The sequence below is a fragment of the Sciurus carolinensis genome, chromosome 15 (genome assembly GCF_902686445.1).
Source record: "Sciurus carolinensis chromosome 15, mSciCar1.2, whole genome shotgun sequence".
Classification (NCBI taxonomy): domain Eukaryota; kingdom Metazoa; phylum Chordata; class Mammalia; order Rodentia; family Sciuridae; genus Sciurus; species Sciurus carolinensis.
In genome coordinates this window covers 24,603,576-24,612,194 of record NC_062227.1, presented here as the reverse complement: position 1 = coordinate 24,612,194, position 8,619 = coordinate 24,603,576, and the positions used below count along the sequence as shown (strand labels likewise).

Below are 8,619 nucleotides of genomic sequence, written 5' to 3'. Positions count from 1 at the left end.
GAGAGGTCTACATAATTAAAGTCTTGATCAAACTGCTCAGTTTGATCATTCTTTCAGTTCCAGCTCTGTGAGGTGGCGCTGGAGAAGTCTTTATTGCTCGAAGGGGACAGTTTCCACCTGTTGCTCAGGATGTTCATCTCTCAGATCTGTGATCCTGTAAGCGGGCTACTGTGAATTCCAGAAGGAAACTTTTAGGTAGTACAACGAAGGGTCTGATGCTGTAAAAACTGCTCGTATGTCTGCAAATCTTGTCTTAATCTCAAAGGGGGATAAGATAGGTTAGGTAAATTTAGGACTAATAAACCTCATATTGCCAGTTTTTAGATGAACACTCCTTAAATGATTACCATACCTATGTGCAGAGCTAAGCAGACAAATCCAAAGTTTAAGCTAATAAAGGAAAAATAGAACATGAGGCAGAGATGCCAAGCTTTATCCTGCTTTTAGTTACCCTCAGGGCACCTGCAGGCCTAAATGAAGAGACTGCTTTTAGCAAAAGCCATCTTAAGGCCCTGCTACACTATACCAACTCTAGTCCCACTCCTCTAAGCCTTGGGAGCTCCTAAATGAAGTGATTGCCTTGAGAGCCTTGGCTCTCTCCTGACCTACTTAGGCCAGTTTGGGTTTGCCAAAATCCTACTGGGGCAGTTTAGCAAAAACTAATTCCTCATCCCCTATCCTCTGTATGTCTTATCATCCTGGCCTATCTTCAGCAATATTCCTCGAGTCTCTTGTCTTAGTGTTTCCTGTCCACAAAGCCCCATCCTGCTCCTTGGCTATAAATTCCTGCTTGTCCTTGTTTTATTCAGAGTTGACTCCAATCTCTCTCCCCTCTTGCAAAACCCCGTTATAGAAGCCCCTCACCCCATAGACATTCTCCACATCTTCAACAATAGACATGAGTAATTTTGCTTTAACGATAGGAAAAAAATCTATGGAGCTAGACATCAGAAAGGCATTCTTGCCTCTTTTAGAAAGTATTGTCTGGAAATGGGCATGAGGTAATTCTGTTAGGTTCTCTGTGACCAGGCACAAACTATTTTGGCCTCTTTTCCTTATGCTATGGTTTGGATATGGCCTAAGTGTGTCCCCTCAAGAGTTCACACATTGGAAGCGTGGTCCTGTTACTGGTGGTACCATTGCCAACTGGAAGAGAAGCTAAACTCCACAATTCACTGCTCCAGAAGTATTGGTATAAAAATAGGTTTTATTCAAAGTAAGATTCGAAGGAAGATAGAAGAAACTTTGTTTTAAACATTTCGCCTTCAGATCCTCTAAGGGCAAGGAGGGCTTTTAAAAGAGGTGGCAAAGTAAGACAAATGGCAGAAAAATCAAAATATGCAGATTTAGTTAGCCTGTGCTAGACAGGCACCATCTCCACTCTCAGCTTGCTTGGAGCACATCAGGCCAAGCAGGCAGCCTCTCAGCCTTTACTTTCAGCATGTAGAAGTAAGTCACTCTCAATTTTGGAGGTGTCCCCAACTTCAGTCTGTTTCAGTCCTCAGTGTGGTGGTGTCAAGATGGTAAGAACTTTGAGAAAGGCTGGGCACTGTGGGAGGTTTGGGTCATTGGGAGTGCTACCCTTTGAAGGGAATAAGGTATTTCCAGTGCAACCTCTTGGTAGTTTCCACGGAGGATTGTTACAAAACCCCAAGCCACTCAACTCTGGTGATGTAATTGCCCGTGCCTGCATGTGCTTCTACCATTACCATCCACCATAATTTGATGCAGGTTAAAGGACTCTCCCTACCTGAGCCAGTGCAGGCACAATGCCCTTAAAACCTCCAGACTCATGAGTTAAATAAACCTCTTTTCTTTGTACATAATCTGCCTCAGGTATTTTGTTACAGTGACAAAAGGTTGACTAATGGACTTTCCCTTTAATCCATACCAGGTCCCTTTGTTTCAGTAAAGCAGCTTAGATCTGTCATGTCCACAACCCATCCCATCCCAACAGTCCCATCCCACAGTGGAAGCACTTTGTAAGCTGGCTTTATTTCTTAAGTGCTACTGTCACACATTCCACAAAACCTCATTACAGCTGTCCTCTTAGTCTTCAAATAGCTTTATATCCCTTGTACCACAATTAAACCCTTGATTTTGTAGTGTTTTAAGAGGAAAATGCCTATGCTTCTTGGTCTAGTGATTTCAATAAAGCATTCCCTCCATTTTCACCTCAGTATTTAATTTGGGTGCTAAGTCAGCACTTAATACTGACAAGTGGGTGTTAACATTTAGTCATGTATTACTCCTAAATATCATGAATCATGTTGGACACAGCTGCATGGATGGCCATATGGAAAATTAATGCCTTCTTACAGAAGCCATATTTGTTGGGCTCTATCCTCTAGGTTTAAGAGCAGCCTTAATTTTCAGAAGCTTTGACACAAAGTGAAGTTTCACTTGGCCCTCCTGTTTCTCTAAACCCATTCAAGGGTGGACAAATGGAAGGATCTAGAAAAACTGAGATTGAATAATACTTCCTTCATGATTCCATTCCTTTAATTTTGGAAATGTGGGTGAGCACCACCCACTAGCATCTTTTCTTCATCCAGGACAAATTTTCCCTCTAGGCACTTCTGATAAAACAGTCTGCCCACAATGTCAGCATAAAATCAGAATATCAAAGTTAGAAACTAGGAAAAAAAACTGGAATAATGAAATAAAGATTTAGTGAAAAATGTAACATTGGAGAATAAAAAGAGGAGTTTAAGGTGAGGTTAAGGTCATATGTTGTTTGCCTAACTGATGAATTCAATACCAGTATTTTATTGAGGATTTTCACATCTAGGATCCAAAGTAAAATTGGTCTATACTTGTCTTTATAATTTCTGTCCCTGGTATGGAGGTCAAGTTTATACCAATTTTGTTAAAAGGGTAATGGAGGTTATTGACTTTCCTTTTAGAACCAATGTGTTAAGTGTTTGAAGCTTGGAAGGGAGAGACTGAAAGCAACATGAGGAAACTTTGAGGAGTGATGATTATGCTCATTACCATGCACATGGTGATGGTTACAAGGGCAAAAACACATTCCAACACATGGAAGAGTCCATTTAAATATGCATAGTTTATTGTATGCCAATGATGCCCCAATAAGGCTGCTTTTATAAAGCATACAACTTAGGTCTGGACTCTGCACTTGGGCTCTGAAATGCAGAAGCAATGCTCTGTGTCCCCATGCTGACTGGACCCTTGGGGAGACAAGCTCCACCCATTATCACCACATGAGAAAAGAACACCAGAAAGGGAGCCCATGGGGAAAAGATCTATACTGTCAAGAATGACAATCAGGAATATCCTCTGGGCAAAATGACAATTTCCAGTAAAATGATTACTGGGAGAGACTGGATCTTTCTGTGGATTTTCCTGACTTCATATAATGGTCCGTGGTAGACCAGCCAGTTCACAATTTCTCCAGTTAAAGACCTCTCAATCTGTTTGAAAGGAAAGTATGTTACTGTCACATCATTACCTTATCATGCATTATGACAGTTACTGGGATTACATGTGACAGCTTATAGTTAGCACTAGATATAGTGACAATGGAAATGACTTTAGGAGGCTTGTAGATCCCTTGGACCTTGGAAACACAATCTGTTAGGACTTCGAAGTATGAAAAGGAGGCCATTACTTCAGCCTCCCTTAGGGTTCCAGTTAATTGTGTCATCTTGGCCAATGTTCCTTTTATGATCTCTAAATGGACCTGAAATTGTGCATTCAACATTCTGTAAGAAGGAATCACAGAAACCAACCTTAAGTCATTTAAGGGGAAATGAAATGAAGCAATAGAAAGAATCCTTATCTGATCTGCCTTGCAATGGGTGGCGGTGCAAGAGGACATAAAGCTCACATTACATTTGATGGCTAGGGAGGGGATTTTGACTATTGCTACAAGTACAATTCTTGAAATATTTTTCCAGTTGGATAATGTCACTGGACAGATGTCTTACAATCATCAGGAAATAATGTTCCCATTGCAAAAACCTATTTCTTCCCAAGTGATGCAGTGTTCAAGGCAGCCGCCATAGAAAACTGATCCTACGCCATCAGGACAGCAGGTGAACGGGTTGGGCTAAACCACTTCACAGACTTCACTCCCCAAGAAGGATAAGTTTCTTGAAAATGCTTCCCTGAAAAAAAAAAAAAAAAATCATCATTTATACTCGAAGAGGCTCAAACATAGGGAAAGAAGAAAAGAATATTCCAGTTTTGTGTTCTCCTACATCTCTACTTGTGTCAAGTTGCTAGACAGAGACCCTGGCTTTCCATTTGGTGAAGGATAACCTTGCTGAGTTGACGTCTGCCTGCAGTGATATCTGTAAACCATGTCTCTGCAACCAACCAGGGAACCCAGTGCTCACCTGAATCAGAAGAGAGCCCAGCAGTTGCCCATCCAGACCCCATGGTTGTGGTGCTTTGGCAGGCCATGCAAGCCCCATGAAAATTGTGCCCTCTCAGTTGAACTGTTCTTGAATACCTCCATAGAGGAGACGTGGTAGCTGACTCCTCTGGTGGGGGAAAATATTCTGTCCAACTCCTTAAGATAACAATGAGAAAAAGCAATCAGCAAAAAAAAGATATACCAGGAAACAAAAGTTCTAAGCCATGTTCCTAGGATCCTCTACCTTTTGTGGTTCCTCTCCCACTGAATCCCAATGTAAAAATATATACCAGAAGCAGAATCCTGGCTCATAAGGATCTAACATGTCTGAAAAGTGAAAGATTTCTGAAAAACCCAGTAAGTCAGCAGACTCTCTGAACCTTCCCTGGAAAATAACCACAAACTCTTATATCCACTGTAGGAATTCTTTTCAGCCTATATTAACCACGTGGAGCTCATCACCAGTTCTGAATAAACTGTCATTGAGCTCTACCAAGGACCATTTCATGAAATCAGGAAAATCCATCTACAGAAGAATATGGAAATCCTAGTTGAACAAGTGAACCTGATCTTAGTATACTGAAAACATGGTTTTACCAAGAATCTCCACATTACTCTGTGGATACAGTAATACAATTTGTGAAAGAGGCAGATGCTCAGAATTTGGCATTATTTGGAAAGGTTGTCAGTAGACAACCTTTTGGGCAGATTTTGCTGTGCCTAAGGGGTTATGAGGATGAAAAATGCAAGGCCAAAGCTAAAGTCAGCATGAAAGCTAGATCAGCATGCCAAAAGACCACAATCCACAAGAACACTCTGTTTAGTTCACTTCTCAGCTGTACAGATGCCTATTCAATTTAAAAGTGTTTTTGTTGTCTGTCCTAAGCAGTCTTAAGCATGGAGTTCTCCTGGAAACGGAGGACTAACATTACAATCTCCTTCTCTAGACACACGAATCTTTTAATTTTTTAATGGTACAGTTTACAAATATACTTTATGTAGGAAAGCTGGAAAATGTGTATTGACTTTAATAAATACTTATTCATAAAGCAACCAAATTTCAATGGTTAAATTATCAGGGTTTCACAATTTATATAAATCAATCCACATAAATTTTATCCTAGGAGAGAACTTAAAGATGCAACTCAATTATGTTTTCTCAACTTGACATTATTAATCCTTTGAATCAGATGATTCTTGTGAGGACTTTGCTGAGCATGGTAGGACGTTCAGCAGTATCCCTGGTTTCTATACACAGACACATACACACACCGGTTGTAACAATCAAAAATGTTTCAGAAAGGGAATTGCCATATAAATCACTTTTATTAATTTTTAAAAGTTCATAAACTTTGAAAATAAAAAAAGAAACAAAAGAAATGGAGGGCTGAATGAATTAGGCATTTAACTGCCATTAGGTTAGTGAATTTTCTTTTTCCTGGTGCTGGGTATCAAGCACTTCACTACAGAGCTACATCCCCAGCACTAAGTTAGCAAATTTTAAGGGAGGTCATGCTACCATGTGTCTCAAAAGGCTAAAAGGTAAAAAGGTAGATTTTCATTTGCAAAGGAAGAAATTTGAAAAAGATGGATTTTCACTTGTAAATAGATTTTTGTTTGCAAGGGCCTGGCAAATAGCTATGAGAACCCCAGTTGCTATTAAATGAAAACAGGTCAGAGATAAATCCTGTGAATTCAAAGGAGAGATGCAATTTCTGATCTAGAAAAAAAAGTAACTTCAGTGTCTGGAGACTTCATAGATTTAATGACCATCTTGCAGGGCACTCCTTTGAATCTAAGAGCTTGGAGTCCTAAACATGGACTGAGGTCACACACGTCTAGATTTTCCATGTCCCACTTTGTGCCTTTGCTACTGATTTATTTATTGGGAGCTCAGTAGCATTAACTCCAAGCAGCCTGATCTGCCTAGGGTGAGTTTGGGATTGTCATTCTATCTCCAGAGGAAGGACACTGCCTCTATTTTGCTAAAGTGATTAAAAGGTGTTTCGTGGGCTGGGGAGATAGCTCAGCTAGTAGAGTGCTTGCCTTGCAAGCACAAGGCCCTGAGTTCAATCCCCAGTACTGAAAAAAAGAAAAAAAAAAAAGGTGTTTCATTATTAACTCTTTACTATTGATTATACCTTTTGTATTTCATCAGAGTGGATGATTGATAGTTGGTGCCAGGTGTGTTGAATGTTCCCTAGCTAGTTTATTACTGACACTGGGGAAAAGGTCCTGGATATTAAGCATCTACTCTGTCACATAGGATTCTATTAACCACACATACTTTCAATGAATATATATTGATTTAAAATTTTTTTCTATTGTGGTTATTCTAATGATAGTTATTAAAATGTATTTTCACTGGGAGATCATTAATAAAAATCTAGATTTGTATATTGTTTTTCATTTCATTTTTCTAGCAAATCTTTTACAAAATATTTGTCCACAATGAATAGGAAAAAATTTTAAAAACACCAAAAAATGACCATTCATCACACTTTGAGAAGCATAGTTGAGAGATAAATTGTTTAATATCTTCTCCTCACACAACTTGCTTCCATATTCTTTTCTCAAGGGATATTTTCATCTCATCTCTAAGGGATGTTTACATGTTGATTCTTTTGTAGATTAAAAAGTGAAGGCTCAGTGAAATCAAGCTGTAATAATGAAAGCCTGTTAGTGAAATTGATTGTTAATCAGAGATCTCACTGTTGGACTTACAAGAAATACACTTCAGTATCTTGCCCAAATTGTAAGTTGGCTCTATAATATGCTGAGAACACAAAAGAAATGTTGAATTTGGGTGTTTGAGCAAATGGGCTCAATGTTTGGACACAGTATTGAACAAATGGGCTCCAGAATCAGCTTGCATAAGTTCAAGTTTTGATTCTGCTCCTATCTAAGTAGGAACTTGGAAAAATTACTTGATTTCTCTGAGCCGTGGTCTCTTCATTTTTACAGTGAGGATGATGATGATGATGATGATAATAATAATAATAATAATACCTTCCACAAAGAGTCGATGCGAGGATTAAATGAGAATGCATATGGAAAGTCCCTTAGTAGCACTGGAATAGGAATAAATAATCGTCAGTTCCTATCGTTACTGTGCAAAGCACTTTCACATGCTGCTATCAAATTCAACCTCCTTCACAACTTATGAGGCAGCAGGGAGAAAATAGTCTTAACATTTTAAAGATGTGGACATCTAGGCTCTAAATGACCAGACCCAAAATACGGAGGGACATCTTTCCAAATCTTGGCTCTTGGCACTATAATCCCCAGCCCTCCCTGGCAAGTGGCTGCCCAGTCCCAGGAGCAGGGGATTTACCCCTCCTCAGCTTGAATGCTTATATTCAGTCACATCTAAATCCGTGGCCATGTGACTTCCGTCCCGCCTCCCGCCATACTCTGAAGCAAGAGAATTAAAAAAGGTGGCTGACATCCTCAAAACCAGAAGACAACCGCCCGTCCCAATTCCATATTAAATGTCGGGAGTGTCTCTCAGGACACAAGGCCCTCCATCGCTCCGTCTCAAGATCACTAATCTGTCCACAACCTCCGCCCGCGCAGTCCCGGACCCGATCCTGTGAGACTGACACCGCGTCGGACGCCACCGCCGCCCCAGGAGAGCTCGGGCCTCCGCGGCGCTGCCCCGGCTGCGGCGCTGTCCCCCGCCCCGCCACTGGCCTACCGCCCCGGCTCCTCTCCGCTGCCCCTCCGCTGGGAGCGAGAGCGCGGAAGCACGGCCGCAGGCGTCGCTAGACTACCCGCCCCGCTCCTCCCCTCACCCGGGCACCTCGCGGTGGCAACCCAGAAAGTTCCTAGCGTCTCCCTCCGCCTCTCCTGCCCTGCGGGGACACGGCCTGTCCCCTGACGCGCGAAGAACCGCGTCTGAGCCGTGGCTCACCCTGGCGTGGCGTGGGCGCGGCTTTCTTTCTACATCTTGGTACACCGCGGGAAGACTGACCCCGCCCGCAACCCCGAGCACACCCTACCCAACCGCCGCTCCAACGGTCACTAACCGACGCCCTAGTCACAGGTCGGCCCCGCCCCTCGGGCCCCGCCCTCTGCTCCAGACCCCGCCCCTCCGCTGCAGGTGAACTCCGCCCCTCTCCCTACCGCCCCGCCCACCGCCAGGCCACCTCCCCTTGTCCTGGGACTGTCGGAGTTCCTGGACCCGCTTCCTGGCTACCGGTCTACTTCGGCCACACCGCCAAGTGCCCCACCCCGCG

At 42.3% G+C, this 8,619-nt stretch overlaps 1 long non-coding RNA gene across 1 annotated transcript; it reads right to left on the bottom strand.

Annotated features, from left to right (window-relative positions):
• Positions 1-1,245: 1,245 nt before the first annotated feature.
• On the bottom strand, positions 1,246-8,394 carry LOC124965578 (uncharacterized). The gene is made up of 4 exons (XR_007105202.1): positions 8,295-8,394; positions 7,391-7,452; positions 4,362-4,537; positions 1,246-4,130 (listed from the first exon to the last, which is right to left on the bottom strand). It is a non-coding gene; the product is annotated as an uncharacterized LOC124965578 (long non-coding RNA).
• Positions 8,395-8,619: the final 225 nt, after the last annotated feature.